Source organism: Alosa sapidissima, chromosome 12 (assembly GCF_018492685.1).
Source record: "Alosa sapidissima isolate fAloSap1 chromosome 12, fAloSap1.pri, whole genome shotgun sequence".
Taxonomy (NCBI): Eukaryota; Metazoa; Chordata; class Actinopteri; order Clupeiformes; family Clupeidae; genus Alosa; species Alosa sapidissima.
In genome coordinates this window covers 27,604,423-27,621,220 of record NC_055968.1, presented here as the reverse complement: position 1 = coordinate 27,621,220, position 16,798 = coordinate 27,604,423, and the positions used below count along the sequence as shown (strand labels likewise).

Genomic DNA, 16,798 nt, shown 5'->3' with positions numbered 1-16,798 from the left:
GGCTCAAGGGCCACATTGGGTTTTTTTGGGGCATTTTTTATTGCCTATAATTTAGTATGAAACGTATTTGTTTTAAAATATGAATTGCTTAAAAATGCTGCTAATTTTATGCTGTTTAACAAATGTATAAATTGTGCACTGTCGCTTTAAGACAGTCGCTTTAATTCACGTTTATTTCTCAATGATCTTCTGCCTGCTCCGCTATGGCTAGTGCTGTACCTACAGCTGGGCCCTCTCACAGTTTTTAAATGGTCAGTAGTGGGAACTACTGTTGCCTTCATGATTTCCTTTTAAAACTTTCTTATAAGAAGGAGATATCAATTATCAACAATGACAAGCCAGCTGGAACTTGCGGCTCTCTCTCCCTCTCGTGAGTGCAGACGCGTTCCCAATTAAATGGATCGCATAATGTTCACGTTAGATCTGCTGCAAAGGAGATAACTAAGAGTTAACTTAGTTTAACATGATGTTATCTCTATTTAACATGATGTTTTGACATTGACATAATGTTCTCTAAGGAGAGTGAAAAGCAGTTTGCAATAAAGCTAACCAACGTCGTCTCTATCGCAGGAAAAAAATAGCGAGCAGCCTGATAACCAAATGAAATGCTCGGCGGGCCGGATGAAAGTGCTTGGCGGGTCGGATGCGGCCCGGGGGCCACAGTTTGCCCACCCCTGCCCTAACCAGAGCCTAGCCTAATCAGACTATATACAACTGTACACTAAAATACTGATCTAGAAGAAACACATTTCCAAATCGTTGCCATTAAATTCAGCACAAAAGCTTCACCTCTCATGCCACCATATCTCTAGTCTCGTGAGACCATCCTGATCTCGTGAACTCCATTTTTCCACTCGCAGATCAGTCTGGCTTCTTGCGATGGAGAATATTTGGAGCCCTTCGCCAAAAGAACAGCCAATAAGCGTTGGTTTTGAGGCGGGTTTAGGTTAAGGGTAGCCTAGCTTGTGGTTGTATTTTTGTCGACGCTCTGTTAGTACGTCATACACTTTGTTAATCTGATTGGTTGATTTGGCCCGTCTATCACCAACATAGGCGGTGATAGACAGATGGTTCATCCAATCAGCTAACCAGTATTTTCGCCCCTTTCCCAAAAGTTCTCCAACTGAAAGTTCCCAGATGGATATGCGGAGCAAATACGAAGCAATCTATCTGGCGGAGTCAGGTTACCATATCTCTGTAATACCTACAACAATTCTTTTATGAGTGGGATAAATGCTGTGTGGCCATTGTGTCAGTCCGTATAAATATCTTGAGGGAACGACAGAATCATCAGTGGGGTTTTTTTACGTTTTGTTTTGTTAGCGTAGCAGACCCTATTTGTAATTCCTCAGACTGAATTGCGATGGGAAAACTGCAACCAGTGGCCACCTCCCTGATACCAGTGGCCTCTCTCCCTCCTCTCTCTCTATATACTCTCTTTACATTCTCTCACACTCTCCAACAGCCTCCTCACAGACACGTGCCCAATCTGCATATGCAAATGAGCCACGCTCACCGCTCCCTTAATCAGGACAGGTGGCCGTGGCGATAGGGCTGCATTGTTAGTTGTGATTTGTTGGTGTTCCAAGGTGAGGCTTATTAATCCCCTGGCCTCATGAAAACTTGTCACCTCCACAAAGGCAATAAAAACCAGTGAATCAACTGCTAATTTGCCCGTGTTGCTATGTGACATTAGCCACATTCCTGCGTATGGTAATTGCTCTGATGTATGGTCCTCTGAGGGTATATATTTGCTTGTTTGTGTGTGTGTGTGTGTGTTTGTGAGTTTGTGTGTGTTTAAATGCATGTACACATGCTCCCTCAACACCTCGTCTCTACAGGAAAATAGCGGAGGCGTAATTCATCCTTGGGCCCTTCACGCTCCATTCCATAGCGAGAGAGAGAGAAAACAAAACAACAACAGGGAAGAGGAAAGGGAGAAAACACAAACACAGGGAGAAAACAGAGCACTGGGCCCTGACCCGAAAGTCCCTACCTGCCTGGCGCTCACGGACATTGAGAAGTCGCAATTATCTCCAGTCGGAGACCTTGAGAAGGAACCCAATGGGTGCGTGAGCAGATGAAACACTGTCCCAACCCAACAGCTATTACCGGTCCGAGCCTCGGAGCATGGACCCTGTGACCACCATAACCAATCAATTATACGGTAATAACAGCGACAGCTTAATAAGCCAGAGAGCCCATGATGAGAGGATGGGGAAGAGTGCGTGGAGGGGGTGGAGGAGAGGATGAGGTGCTGCTCCAATGGAGTCGGATGGGGCGCCCAGTTAATAAGGTCTGCCTTAATTAAAGGGGCTTCTCCACCAGCCAGCAAAAAAAACCAGCCAGGCATGGCTGTTCAAAGATGCTGCAGCAGGGGTTATTGTCATGAGGGCTAATTAAAAGGAAGTGTGGGGTGGTAGTGATATGGTGGGGTGGGGTGTGTGTGTGTGTATGTGTGTGGGGGGGGGGGGGGGGGGGTTAAGGGAGCATCTGTGGGGGTGCCAAAAGCCACTCCTGTGGCCTCTCACCTGCTGGAGCTTGCCAGGGGGGCAGCCAGTGCGCACCTGATCCCCCGGCTGCGCCAACTGTGCCTCGGCGGGAAAGGGCACCGAGTGTGGCGGCTGGCACAACAACCGTGTGAGAGGGGCAGCATGTCATGTGCATAGCCAGGTGTGACCGAGAAAAGAAAGTAGCGCTGTGATTTTGAAGGTGTAGTGCTGTGAAAATGTGTTTGAAGGTGCAGCAGATCTTTGATTCATAAATTCGTGGTAAGAGCCAGGCGAACAGTTGCTCCGCTTTTAGCCAGACATGGCTAACTCAACTCAACTTACCCTCCTGGGAGCAAATCCAAAACCATACCCACCCTACATCCTGCCAACAAACCAACACATTCAACCTGTTATGAGGTTCTGATGTTTAGACATTTCTACAATGTTTTCTTTCATGGAATAACATTGCAGCACACTCATTGCAGTACCCTGCAAATTAAGACTTCTGATAACGGAGCTTTCTAACAGAGTCTATGTGAGTTCGGTGACCACGAAGGGAAAGGTTATTGAGTTCAGGGTCATTTGCAGTTTCTCCGGTCTCACAATGGACAACAGTACACTGACTCGCAGCCCACACAAACTGTGATGGGTGGTGGGCAGCGCACACACACACACACACACACACACACACACACACACACACACACACACACACACACACACACAGACTTCCAAAACATTCCCCCCAAAACACTGCAACAATGTCTCTGAGCCATTAAGGATTTATGGTGGATTATTCAACTCATTAAAGTTTCATATGAAAACGGAGCAGCTCCAACACTCTCTTACTCTCTAATGCAGCCCTCTCTCTCTCTCTGTCCATCCTTTCTGTCTCTCTCTGTCTAACCTCTCTCTCTCCATCCTCTTCCTGTGTCCTCCCTCTCTCCATCTCCTCCATTTTCCTGACCTTAAGCCGTCCATTTCAGCTCCCCTGATCAATTCTTCCGAGTGAATGAACTTTCAAATGACTTCATCTCCCTTGATGCCGGTGACAGGTACCCTGCGCCAGGTCCCTCAGACCCCCACAAAGCCCCCCCCCCCCCCCCCCCCCCCAAAGCCCAAACCCATGGACAGGACAAGATGACAGGGAGGTGTCAGTCAACCCCGTCAGTCTGACAGCCAGCCTGGGCCGGTAATTAAATCTCTCCCTCTCTGCAGGGCCATGTCTGGGTGCATATCCACTCTCTGCGGATAGACTTCCATCCCAAGCCCTATTGATTTACAGGCACGGGCCAGACTGTGACGCACTGTGATGCACTTCCCTTCTGCTCTTTTGATTCACTACTGTAGTTCTTTTTTTCTATTCTGAATCACCACCTTTTCTTGATCCTTTCATCTCTCTTTTTCTTCCCATCTCTCTCTCTCTCTCTCTCTCTCTCTCTCTCTAAGTGTGGGAGGTTGGGAGCGTTTGGTCCCATCTGAGTTCCATCTGGTCCTGCTTGGAGACGGTTGATTTAGTGGGCTAGAGGCTGCTGGGTGCGGGAAGGCTGATGCTCTGCGTTAAAGAGCTCCAAAGCAAACATGTCGGCCTGAGCCATTACTCTTCATGTGAGTGGCCACGGGATGAGGAGGAGGAGGAGGAGGAGGAGGACGAGGCCAGAGAGGGAGAGAGAGAGGTGGACACGACCGGCCTCTGCTGCAGCCAGCACACCTATAAATCCAAGCGCTGGATGGAACAGACAAATAGAGCACTTTAATATCAGTGAGCAGAAGCATAAGGTGGTCATGCCACCCATTCAGCAGGGCTCGCCATCAGTCAGCCGCGTCTCAACCACATCTCAGCCGGAAGTGTTCCGGAGTTGCACTTGTTGTTGTTGCCATGTTCCCATGTCCTTGCTTCAGTGCTATGGCTGCATGACTTGTGGAGCTTGTCTCTGCGTGGGAACAGGAGTTCTGTCATTTTTTGTGTGTCGCCACTCATCAGTGCTAACATCTCAGCTGCCAATGGCAGATGCGCCTCCTCTCTGAAAGGCTATTTATTATGTCACGTCCCAAAATACACACACACACACATGAACACATACACACACACACACAAACACACACACACACACACACACACACGCATACACACACAAGCACAGACTCTTCCTTCCACCTCCTCAGGGTAGCTGGTGCCAAAAAAGAAACCGCCACCGCGCCACTCTCTCTCCCACCTCCTGCCTCGCTCTCTCTCTTTCTCTCAATCTCTCTCTCCTGGGGTGTGCGGTCACGCGATGCCCACTCTGACTGCGGTGGTCAGGGCAGCAGCTCCGATCACGGCAGCGGCTCCCGTACGTGCCCCTGGGTGCCAGGCTCCCCTTTGAGAGGCGAGGGATAAAAATAAATGCCAGCCGCACCGGGAGGCGGTGAGGCGGCTGTTGAGGCCTGGTCTCACCTAGCCATGGCACGTCACAGGGACGGGAGCCTGCCACACCGGAAAACAAACACTCAGCATCAAACATTCATCAAGCTGAGAGAGAGAGACAAGAGAGAGAGACAGGAAAGAGAGAGAGAGAAAAGAGAGAATGAGGGAGAGAGAGAAGAGAGACAGGAAAGAGAGAGAGAGAGAGAGGAGAGAATGAGGGAAAGAGAGAGAGAGAAGAGAGAGAGGAAAGAGAGAGAGACACAGGGGTGAGAGAGAGAGAGAGAAGAGAGAGAGACAGGAAAGAGAGAGAGAGAGAGGAGAGAATGAGGGAGAGAGAGAGACAGGGAGAGAGAGGGGGAGAGAGAGAGGGGAGAGAGGAAGAGCAGGAAAAGGGGAGAAAGAAAGGGAGAAAGAGAGGGAGAATGAGTGAATGATGAGGTACAGTGGGTACTATACATCATAATGGGCTCTTAGCAGAAGAGTTGGCATATGACACATGCGGGCACTGGGCATGGCGCGGTGGTCCTCCCACCCAGACAGATAGAGAGAGAGATGGATAGATAGAAAGAGAGAGAGAGAAAGACGGCAGCAGGAGCCTGTCGTGGCTCACTGAGAGCTGGGGGTCCGCGTGTGGAAAATGTCACCTGCCAGATGGGCTGGGGAGGGGGGGAATTAGCCTCTCTGTGCATTCCAGACCTAATTAATCGAGTGAGGAAATCCACCAGGAGGAAGAGAGAAAAGGCAACAAAGGAGCCTGCTCCAGGCTGAAAGGGATGGCTGCCACTTCAGGCTAATTCAGACTCGGAGCGTGACCAAACGGCGCTTTAGCGACGCCATCGGCACCCGTTTCGCAGCTCGATGCATTATTTACAATAGGCCGTCCCCAACGGTTTATGGGGGATGAATCTGTAATTAAAGGATTTGTACCTACATTGTCTGTCAGACATCTGACAAAATAAAAAATAACAAGCCCGCTGAATGCAAAGCTGACTGCGGTTGATTCATGATGTTCGTGCCATCCGGCCTCCCCCCCCCCTTCCTCGTCTTCCCTGGAGAGGGCGATCCGAGGCCCCGCAGAGCAAAATTCCCAATGCTCCGGCTTTTCCAGGCACACAAGTGTGAGCATCCCGGGAGCCCTCTCCATGGAGAGAGGTGTCAGGAGACACAGGGGACTTTAAGCATCTGACTGTGTTTATGAAGCAGACATCCATGACAGCCGACATTTATGACAAGATGGCTTCACAAATTTCAAGAGAGGAGGGAAGACAAGACAAAGGAAAAATGGAGGAAACGGAAAACAAAAATACGCACTCTCTATTTCTCTCGCTCTTGCCACCCATCTGTCTATTTCGCCTAATTAACTCACAGCACTCGGGAGCGTTAGTCTGAGTGGCGGCTTCACCGCCCTGTTGTTGGCAGGACGACCCCCCCCCCCCCCCCCCCCCCCCCCCACACACACACACACTCCCCCAACCCCACCCCTGTGCTCTTGCCCTGCGGCCCGATCATGCATGCGGAATGAGAGACAAAAACACAGGTGTTCACCGTTTTCCTGTTCATGTTACGCTCTCCTCTTCTGTGGAGACTGAACCCATAGAATGACTGCCAACAGAAACCAGACCGAGAGGGAAGCACTGAAGGAAATTAGCATATCAAATAAACCTCAACGCCTTGAGGTGTTCCACACACCGCAGTGTCTCATTCTGTCTCCGAAAGGTTTGATTCCACAGAACTGCTATACAGTACAGCCTAGCAAATGTACAGAAGGTTCGTACCAGGTTGCTCATGCACAGCGTTGTTGTATTTCCAGAAAGCCTACTCCTTCATCAAACACACTCTGGGGGACGACTCAAAGCCACAACACCCACCCAGGCATCTCTATTTGGACGCCCTTTTCGTCCTCGTTATGCTCCACTCGTCTTCCAGAAGCGTGCCACCCTCTCCTCTCTCTTTTACGTCTCAGCTTCCCTTCTTCTATTCATATCGGCAGCGGCCCTGTCAGGATGACACTGAGCTGACTACAGCGGGGGGAGAAGTAATCCTCTTCCCCGCAGATAATCAAATAAAAAATACAACAAACACAAGGCGCGCTCGCGTGTGTGTGCGTGTGTGTGTGTGTGTGTGTGTGTGTGTGTGTGTGTGAAATACACACTCCAACATGCGAGCTGAGAGGAACATGGGATAATATGAAATCAATTAAAAACGATTCTATGTGAGGAACAGCTGATCAGAGGGTGCTCTGGGGACAAGGTTGTGCCTAGAACGCCGTTTGTAATTTATGTTGTGTAGGGGTAGCAGCCAACTACCAGTGCTCTTAATTAAACACAGCAGGAGATCAGACATGACAATTTGCTCCTATTAAGTCAATATTATTTACGGTTTCATTGTGAAATAGTCCCCTGACTACCAGTCTAGCTCATATATCACCATGCACAGAGAGTCATGCATGTTGAGTATCTGTTGCATTTTAGTAGATGGGGGATTGTTGTTGGTGGTGTGTATATTTAACAGAATCTTCCAGAATGATCTGGAAACTTGATGTGTGTTCTACAGGGTGTTTTTGTCAGTTGTAATCCAGCAGTTTGTGAACATAGGAGAAAGACAGGGTGCAGCTAAAAGTAGCGTATTTTTCAACACCAAACACCTGCTGCTGGTCCTCAAATACGATTTGCTACCAATCTGCCACTTTCCATTTCCAGTTGGATAGATCACATGCAATTGCATCGTGGTCCGCACTTGCACACACGCACACATGCACCCAAACACACACACACACAAACGCACACACCTGCGCATACACACACACACACACACGCACACACACACACACACACACACACAACTGCGCACATACACACACACACACTTTCCAGCAGAGCAACTTCATAGCTGAGTTCACTCAATCTAACAATCTAACAGCAAACTCCACTCCCACTGGTTGAGCGAGAACACACACACACACACACACAAAAAAAAACAGCCTCTCTCTGCTCTGCACATGCTCATGAATAAACATTCTCAATCACCCACACAGCCACTAGCCGCAGAGAGCCCGCGGTTCAACTGGGGTGATGAGGTGCCATGTGTCCCACCCCACTGACACGCAGCAGGAAGAGAATGTCACATGCATTTACCAATGCACTTAAAAAATGGATGAGCAAAGCTCTTAAAGTGCCAGAGGACCCTCCATGCTCTGGAGCAAGAGCAGCTCTCTCAGAAGCCATTTTGAGTCTTGGCACAAGGAGTCATACTTTTCTTCCATTGTGATAAGGATGACATACCATACACACACATGAATACATTTAAGAACCGAATCTTATGGAAATAAGAAATGTACATGCACACACACACACAAACACACATAGAAATGTGCGCACACACACCCACCGCCACCAAGCAGTGACAACAGGCTTTGAGAAATATATTTCTCCCCACCGTAGGGGGTGATTGCTTTGCGAGAGCAGTCGTGAGTCGTATGTCTGCCATCTGAGGCCAGTGTGACCCGGCGAGGCCAGCCTTTAAATCAGACAACCCCCCTCCCCACCCACTGTGACCCTCACATGTGGCCAGCTTCAACCACTTCGCCGCCAAGAATCAGCAGCGTCTGCCCCCCTGGAGCTCAACCAATGAGATCAGTGAAGGCGTGACGCCACCAGCGGGGTGTATGTTGTCTACCCCACGGAATACTTCTGTGCCTGCATCAGTCAGGACCGCCGCCAGTAAAGCACTGACTCACACCGCTCACAGCATTAGGGCTCCTGCTTGATTTATACGCTGATGATGTGTTTATCTATCACTACCCCATGACTCACGAGAGGATGCTGGGTAAGAGCATTACAATCTTCATCTAGTAAAATCTATAAGATCCCCTCTACAACAATGTGTCACTTTGGCTTTCTACTCTGTTTCTATTATGCTATCTATGCTGAGCACCAAGAGAGGCTTCACATGAGGATCAGGCAGTGAAATATAACCGAGTGAACCGGTCAGGGTGAAACGGTTCTTGTTCTCTTTCTTGGGCTGATTAAGCCAAACGGAGTCGTTTAATTTTTAGGAGGTGTTCATCTGAGGAGGGAATATGAGGTGAGGGGCTCTGCTCCTCATGTTTATTGATCTTGTGAAACATTCAAGAGATTTGGGCCGCCTGTCACACTGGCAATTAACATCCAGTCGCCTCTGAATGGGAGCCCAAATATTAAGGGAAATGTGTACAGACTGCCCAAGGATGTGTGTGTGTGTGTGTGTGTGTGTGTGTGTGTGTGTGTGTGTGTGTGTGTGTGTGTGTGTATGTGTGTGTCATTTTACCCCCACTCCATTTCTTACCCTGAAAGCAGTCCTTTCACAGGCACCACAAAGCCATCTCCTGACAGCATCCTGACGTGAATGAAATTACAGGACAAGCCCTGGACAGGACGGTCATTACACAAGATGGTTTCTGAAAACCGCCAAAGACCGGCAAGACACTAACCTTCCCACCAATCCCTGATGGAGAGAAAGAGTGATGGGAAGAGATAGAGTGATGGGAAGAGTTCTGTTCTTCAACTCTCCTTTGGTATAAAAGACATATCGCTCCTCCAAGACATGAGTTTTCTTAGCCCACTATGTCAGTGATACAATATGTTGTTTTGCTTTTACTGATCTGATTTTTTTTTTTGAAGTATGTTTTTGAGGCTTTTTATGCCTTTTAATGAGATAGTACAGTGGAGGATGACAGGAAGCGAGTGGGAGAGAGAGTCGGGGTGGGATCGGGAAAGGACCACCGGGCGGGAATCAAACCCGGGTCGCCGGCGCACAGTACAGGTGCCCCATCCAGTCGCGACACGGCTGGGGCCACTGATCTAAATTTTGAATGTCAAATCCGCTTGACTGCAAAGGCTCACAACAAACCATGATTCCCCCATGTTGAGAATAGATGTTGGATCAAATGATTCACAGATTTGTGGAAAAGGGGTATGGCTGCCAACTTTAGTGCTGACAACAAATTATGATAAACTTCATAATGCTAATACACTGTTATTACTAAGCAGTCACTTAGCGCTACAACAATAAAACTATGGAGTTGGTACAGCTGGATCAATGGAAGTAGTTCATTAGGGATGCAATAACTGCCGCACATGGCATCAGTGAGGCATCTCTTTGGAGGTAAATGATTCCTGTTTGATGAGTTCTCATCAGTGCCAGAGTCTGGAATATGAGGGAGTGGTGGTGGGGTTAGGGTGGCGTGTCGGGGACAGTGGAAGCCGCGTGGCATAACAACTCTATTGGGTAATTACCCGCCGGTAATTGGTGTCAGGGGCCTGTCAATATCAGCAGGCTGCAGGGGCCGCTGGTGTCATGCCTCTGCATTAGCGGCTCCCATCTGTCTAATGACCGAAGCAAGGGGGGGGGTGCCGGAGATGAAGAGAGCCTCGGCCCTGGCACACAGCACCAGACGTGGGGGGAGACTGCGGTGATAGAAACGGGGAGTGTGGGGAGAGTGGGGGGTGAAGATGGGGTGCTAACTGGTGCCCTCAGAGTGCTGCGTCGTGTCTCACTTCTCACTGATGAATGGGGAAAAGTTAGAGTTGTCTGGATTAGGAACTGGATTGGATCAGATTAGGGATGGATTTTTGCGGTTTGGTGGGAAAATGCAGCTTGGTGGATTTATGGTCCGTCTGCACACAGAGATAAATCCGGCCCCGGTTTTCAATTTGGCTGTGGTGACACAGTGTCTTTGGACCTGTTCTCCAAGGGACATTAAGAAAATGTATTTTTTTTTTTCAAACCCCATAGATTGCTCTCAAGAATAAAAGCTAAGGTGACAATAACTTCTTCTAAGATTGAGGGCACTATTAGGTTTAGTCTGTTTTTTAATCCATAGCAAACTCAAGCCTTGGCCAATGCTGCATGACTTTGACAATCTCCTCAGCACAATAAAACATAATTACATTGCTTTAAAACACCTACTGTAGGTTTAAAACAGAACAAATGCACAAAGAACATTTTAGCACAGAGGTCTTAAGAGCTTTGCATGTCATTACACAGAATAGAATAATCCTTTAAAAAAAGCCTTCTGAAACACCATCCTCATCAAGTCAAGTTTCAGGCCTAATGAATCACACAAGCTCCATACCAAGGGAGCATGTTAACCTAGAATGGAAGGAGACGTTCTTGAGGCCATATACAGTAGTTTGAGGCTCAGAGGGAAAGAAGGACATTCTGATCGAATAATGGATTCAGCAGATCAACGGCACCTTTGTAAGACTAAAAGGCCAATCTCTCTGTGTTTTCCCATGGGAAGGCATCTTCACAGAACTAGACTATTATTATTACAACCATTCATCTTAAGACACCAGCATGAGAAGGGATAAATCGACTAAAACTCACAAGACACACACACACACTCACACAATGTACACACACATACACACACACACAATGTACACACACACACACACACAGGCACACACACAAACACATACCAAACATAACATACATACACACATACAGACACACTCACACAATGTACACACACACACACACACACACACACACACACACACACACACACACACACACAAACACTAACAAGGAAAGCTGCATGCTTTTTGTCCTCAGACAACCAGTGCTTCCCCTTTGAGATGCAAGAGCACTCTGTTGCATCCATGATTACCAATGAAGGAGATAAAACATGGGGGGTGTGCCATCTGAAATGTTATTTTAACATCAAATTCTGGCTTCATGGGGCGATGTAATAAACCATTTTCATTCTGGTTGCGGCCAGCCATTTACCAATCCCCCTGCCGTACCAATTCTGCCTCCCACAAAGGGATCTTTGAGGGGAGGGAGGCTCTTTAGCACATCTGTCGCTGGCCTAGAGAACACAGTTCTCTGTGCTACTGTGTCTGCGTGGGTGTGACTAAGTGACAGAAGCGACAGAATAAGAGAGGAACAAAGAAAGAGAGGGAAGCAAGGGAGCATGTGAATGAGAGAAAATAACACATGAGAGAATTAACAGCTAGCTGCACACAGACAGATAGGCAATGGGCAGGATATCTGCAGAAGGGCTGGCTAGTCACAGATCTTTGTGTGCAGAGAGAACACAACTCAATCAGAAGTTTTAGCTTTCCTCCTCCTCCTCCTCCTCCTCCTTCCTCTTTCGGGTTCATCATGACGCAGAGGTGAAGAGTTTAATTGCTTCCTCAGACAGACAGGCCGGCCTTATAGAACATTTCTAAACTGCACCACTATCTTCCCCTCCGCAGACAAAAAAAACAACAATCAAAAGGTGTGTGCAATAATCTCCAACACTCAGACTACAGACTGCAGTGTGTGTGTTTGTGTGTGTGTGTGTGTGTGTGTGTGTGTGTGTGTGTGTGTGTGTGTGTGTGTGTGTTGCGTGTGTGTGTGTGTGTGTGTGTGTGTGTGTATGCGTATCAGTGTGTGTGTGTGTGTGTGTGTGTGTGTGTGTGTGTGTGTGTGTGTGTGTGTGTGTGTGTGTTGTGTGTGTGTGTGTATGCGTATCAGTGGTGTGTGTGTGTGTGTGTGTGTGTGTGTGTGTGTGAGTGCGCGCGCGCGCGCGCGCGCGTGTGTGTGTGTGTGTGTGTGTGTGTATGCGTATCAGTGGTGTGTGTGTGTGCGCGTGTGTGTGTGTGTGTGTGTGTATGTGTGTGTGTGTGTGTGCGCGCGCGTGTGTGTGTGTGTGTGTGTGTGTGTGTGTGTGTGTGTGTGTGCGCGCGCGTGTGTGTGTGTGTGTGTGTGTGTGTGTGTGTAAGGAGCTCCACTGGTGCTTTTTCGGAGTCATTTTTCTCCCTCCTTCCATGCTCCACCTCTCCAAGGCTTTCCTCCAGGCCTCTCCCCACGAGAGCGCACGCACACTCACACTGCGCTGGCTGATGGATGGGGTGTTAATTAGCCTGTCCCTGTGGTGGTGGGGGGGGGGGGGGTGAGGTGAGACGAGGCTCCGGATCAGTGAGGAGGAGAGAAGGGGGAGGGGGGATGGGGGGGGGGGGGGGCGCGCGGCAGGGAGGCGGCAGGCCCCAACACCCCCATGATGGAGGACTCATCTAGGGGAGAGTAAACATGGGGAGTCCCCCTGCCAGAGTTGGACTGCCCACAGTGTGCAAATGACAATTCTACAGGTACCAGAGAGAAGAGGAAGGGAGGAAGAGAGGGAAAGAGAAAGAGGGGGGGACAGAGTGCAGACAGACAACAGACAGAGAGAGAGAGAGAGAGAGACAGAGAGAGAGAGAGAGAGACAGAGAGAGAGAGAGAGACAGAGAGAGAGAGAGAGAGAGAGAGAGAGAGACAGAGAGAGAGAGACAGAGAGAGAGAGAGAGAGAGACAGAGAGAGAGAGAGAGATACAGAGTGGAAGATACAGAGGCAGCGACTGACAAAGAGAGAAATCTAGTCAGCTGCCTAACAATAAATTTGGCCCTTGTTTGGATGCCAGCTCTTCGTCATGTTCCCAAAAAATAAGACAAAACAAACAAAAAAAGATTTATGAAGTCTGAGATTCTCCCCCATCTGCCAAGAGCGGGGCTGAGAAGATAAACAGAACTGCTGCAGAACCGCTCCAAACATCCAAAAATAGAACTTCTTTTTGGGAGCAAGAGGGCTTTGTTGGATGGTAGCTCGCCTGCGAGGCACAGTGACTCTGAGAAACGACAGCGGCGGTGGCGGGCCCCAGAGCACACGTTCATTTCTGCACCGTTACCTCTGTGTGAGCGGGCGGTGTGGGTCCAGTGACCCGGCCGTGTCGTCCTACAGCTCCCCCAGATTAAGAGTGCCGGCCCAGGGGGTGCTGAGGCTTCACAAAACACGTGTCAGGGAGCCGGTCTAACACCGATCCGTACGCTGGCCACTTGGCTGACCGCCGGCGAGACCCTGGCGAGAAGTTTTTTTCTCTCTCTCTCTCTCCCTCTCTTTCTCTCTCTCTCTTTCTCCCTCTCTCCTTCCCTCCCTCTTTCAGTCTCTCCTCCCTCTCTCTTTCTTGTTCTCTCTTCTTTTTTTGCTGCCATCTTCTTCCTGCTGCCATCAGCACTCTCTGCTCCTACACGTGGAGAGAGAGAGAGATAGAGAGAGAGAGAGAGAGATAGAGAGAGAGAGGGATAGAGAGAGGGATAGAGAGAGGAGGAGCAGAAAGAGAGAACCCGTGCGGATAAAGGGCTGCTCAGCTGCACGGAGCGGTGCGCCTGCCGCTGCACCCAGGATGTGCTGCTTGGTATTCTGGGAGCACGGCCAGGTCCTGGGGACCGGGGGAAGGGCCGCCACCGCCGCAGCAGCAGCAGCATCAGGGGAGAGAAAAGGAGAAAAAAAGAAAGAAAAAAAAGAAAGAGAAAAAAGAGTGCACAGAGGAAAGGATATTTGAAGAGTTCAGATGCAAAACCCTCTAAATCCGTCTGACCACATTTCTTTTAAATGAGCATTTAAAATCCGGTTCCTATAGGTTTTTGCATAGAAATCGATATTTTAGACCAGGAAGAGAGTGTTATTTGGTGTGTTTTGAAGTGAAATTATTTGATTAACGTATACTATGTGAGGAGAGCATTCACTCACAATCTTTATCTCATTTTTGACGTAGGTGGCATTTAGAGGCTTTTGCATCTGAACCCTTCATTTTTTCTTGCTTTAAGAGAAGAAAAGGAGATCAACTGTGTTGTCACCATGGATGTTGTTGGGGGGAAAAAGGAAGAGTTTACAGTCCCCATTACCACGGATACAGGGACACGCGCCCACCTACTGTACTCTCCCCAGAACCTTCATAAATCCTCTGGCCTCCTCCCACTTCTGGTGTCCTCCTCGCCCATCCCATGGTCCTCAGATTGAGTAATACTGCGCAGGATTTATATGGAACAGCCCCGGAAATATGGCCTCGCCGCGCTCCCCATTACCCTGTAAAGGTTTTACTAAACGCCTCCACATCAGCGCCTCACATGATAAAACCCAAAAGAGGGAGAATACGGACAGCGATGGGCACCGTAAATGCATCGTGTATCCTATCTGTTGCAGCCCTGGCCCTCTCTGCAAGACCTCTCCCGGTAAGATAACATAAACAAATGGGAAAAAAAACAAATAAATACATACATAAATTGAATGGTCTTTCATGATAAACTCAAACACACACTTCGATTTGTTCAGGTCCTCAGGCTGGGAGTGGGAGGGCCCCAGATGTGGGCTCTGGGGTGGAGAAAAGAGGAGAGAGAGAGAGAGAGAGAGAGAGAGAGAGAGAGAGGGAGAGAGAGAGAGAGAGAGAGAGAGAAAAAGAGAGAGAAAGAGCAAAAGAGAGAGAGGGAGAGAGAAAGGGGTGGGGGTGTTCTGCCTTATGATCAATTATCCTCCATTACAGGCCGGCGGAGTCGATCAATAGCAGATCAAAGTTGCCAGGGTGCCGCTTCCCGCTATCCATCAGTGGTGGGGGGGCCGCGCCTTAGCCCAGGAAGAGACGCGAAAAGACGCGATGAGATGTGAAATGAAAAAGACTCCTGGCTATCTTTGGAAGCCGCACCGTGGCGCTCAATATGGTGGGGGAACTGACGGCTCTGCACCTAGCACAAAGGATGTAGAATCATCCAGCGTGTCCTGGGGTTTTGGTGACACACACGCGCGCACACGCGCACACACACACACACACACACACACACATGCAAACACACACACACACACACACACACACACACACACATCAACACACCAGAACATACAGACACACACATACACAGTACCCCTAAAAAACACACAAACACAACCACAACCACAACCACAACCACACAAACAAACACACCCACGCAAACACATAGTCTGACACCCTCTTCCTCAGCTCAATAGAGAGTGAACTGAGTATTGACTACCGTCCACAGGCTTCTTGTCTGACCAGATCATTTTGGAACTGCTGTCTGGACGTCTTTGTTGATACAGCTAAAGCCAGTCTGGGAGAAGAGATTGCAGGTCTCGACTTCAAATTGATACACCAAAACACCTGCTGTTAAGGCAGTTATGACAGATAGAGTTACCTAACTGTGATAATGGGGACATTCTAAAACGATTAACGTGAAAATAATCGTTGGATTTCCGTTTAGGTCTTTTGACAGTCTTAAGTGTTCATGACAAGATATGGCCATGAGAAATTTGGGGATGATTGATCGTTGTTTTCTGACCTTAAGCCACGTTAAGCTTTTTCACGTTAGGCGTTTTAGAATGTCCCTGATAATGACCTGATTCTCACAGATGGGATCTCTGGTCAATGCATGTTTTTCAGGGCATTTGGGACTATCATCGAACTGTACAAGTTCAGCGAATGAATCACTGAAGCCTTGTTGCATTACAGCTTTGAAGGTTTGTTGCCTTCTGACCCACACACACATTTGTTACAGTAAGTGTTTTGTTTAGTGTTAATCCTCATAAATGCCACCAGCTTTTTCCTCTGCCAGGGTACCTGGTGAATTATTTCAGGCTATATACTCAAGTCCTCAAGTCCATATGCTGCTCTTATCCTCTTCCTCTACTTCTCTCTGTCTGCCCTCTCTTTCTCTCTCTCTTTCTCTGTCTGTCTTTCTATCTCTCTCTGTCTGTCTGTCTGCCTCTCTCTCTCTCTGTCTGTATGTCTATCTGTCTGCCTCCCTCCCTCTCTCTTTCTGTCTGTCTCTCTCTGTCTGTCTGTCTATCTGTCTGCCTCCCTCCCTCTCTCTTTCTGTCTGTCTGTCTGTCTCTCTCTGTCTGTCTGTCTATCTGTCTGTCTCTCTCTCTCTCTCTCTCTCTGTGTGTGTCTGTATGTCTATCTGTCTGCCTCCCTCCCTCTCTCTGTCTGTCTATCTCTCCCTCTCCCTCTCTCTCTCTCTCTCTCTCTTTCTCATGACTCCTCTCCAGACTCCACACAAGTGGTGCGAAGGCAGAGGGAGGATAAGCATATAAGCACAGAGG

At 48.7% G+C, this 16,798-nt stretch overlaps 1 protein-coding gene and 1 long non-coding RNA gene across 3 annotated transcripts in view; one reads left to right on the top strand and one right to left on the bottom strand.

Annotated features, from left to right (window-relative positions):
- LOC121678399 overlaps positions 1 to 1,038 on the top strand; it is a 13,476-nt gene extending 12,438 nt beyond the window's left edge. The window contains exon 3 of the long non-coding RNA XR_006021227.1: positions 953 to 1,038. This is a non-coding gene — a long non-coding RNA (uncharacterized LOC121678399). The remainder of the gene's footprint in view (positions 1 to 952) is intronic.
- Positions 1 to 16,798, bottom strand: part of rab6ba (RAB6B, member RAS oncogene family a) — an 85,822-nt gene that overhangs the window by 55,014 nt on the left and 14,010 nt on the right. The gene's annotated exons all lie outside the window — the stretch shown is intronic.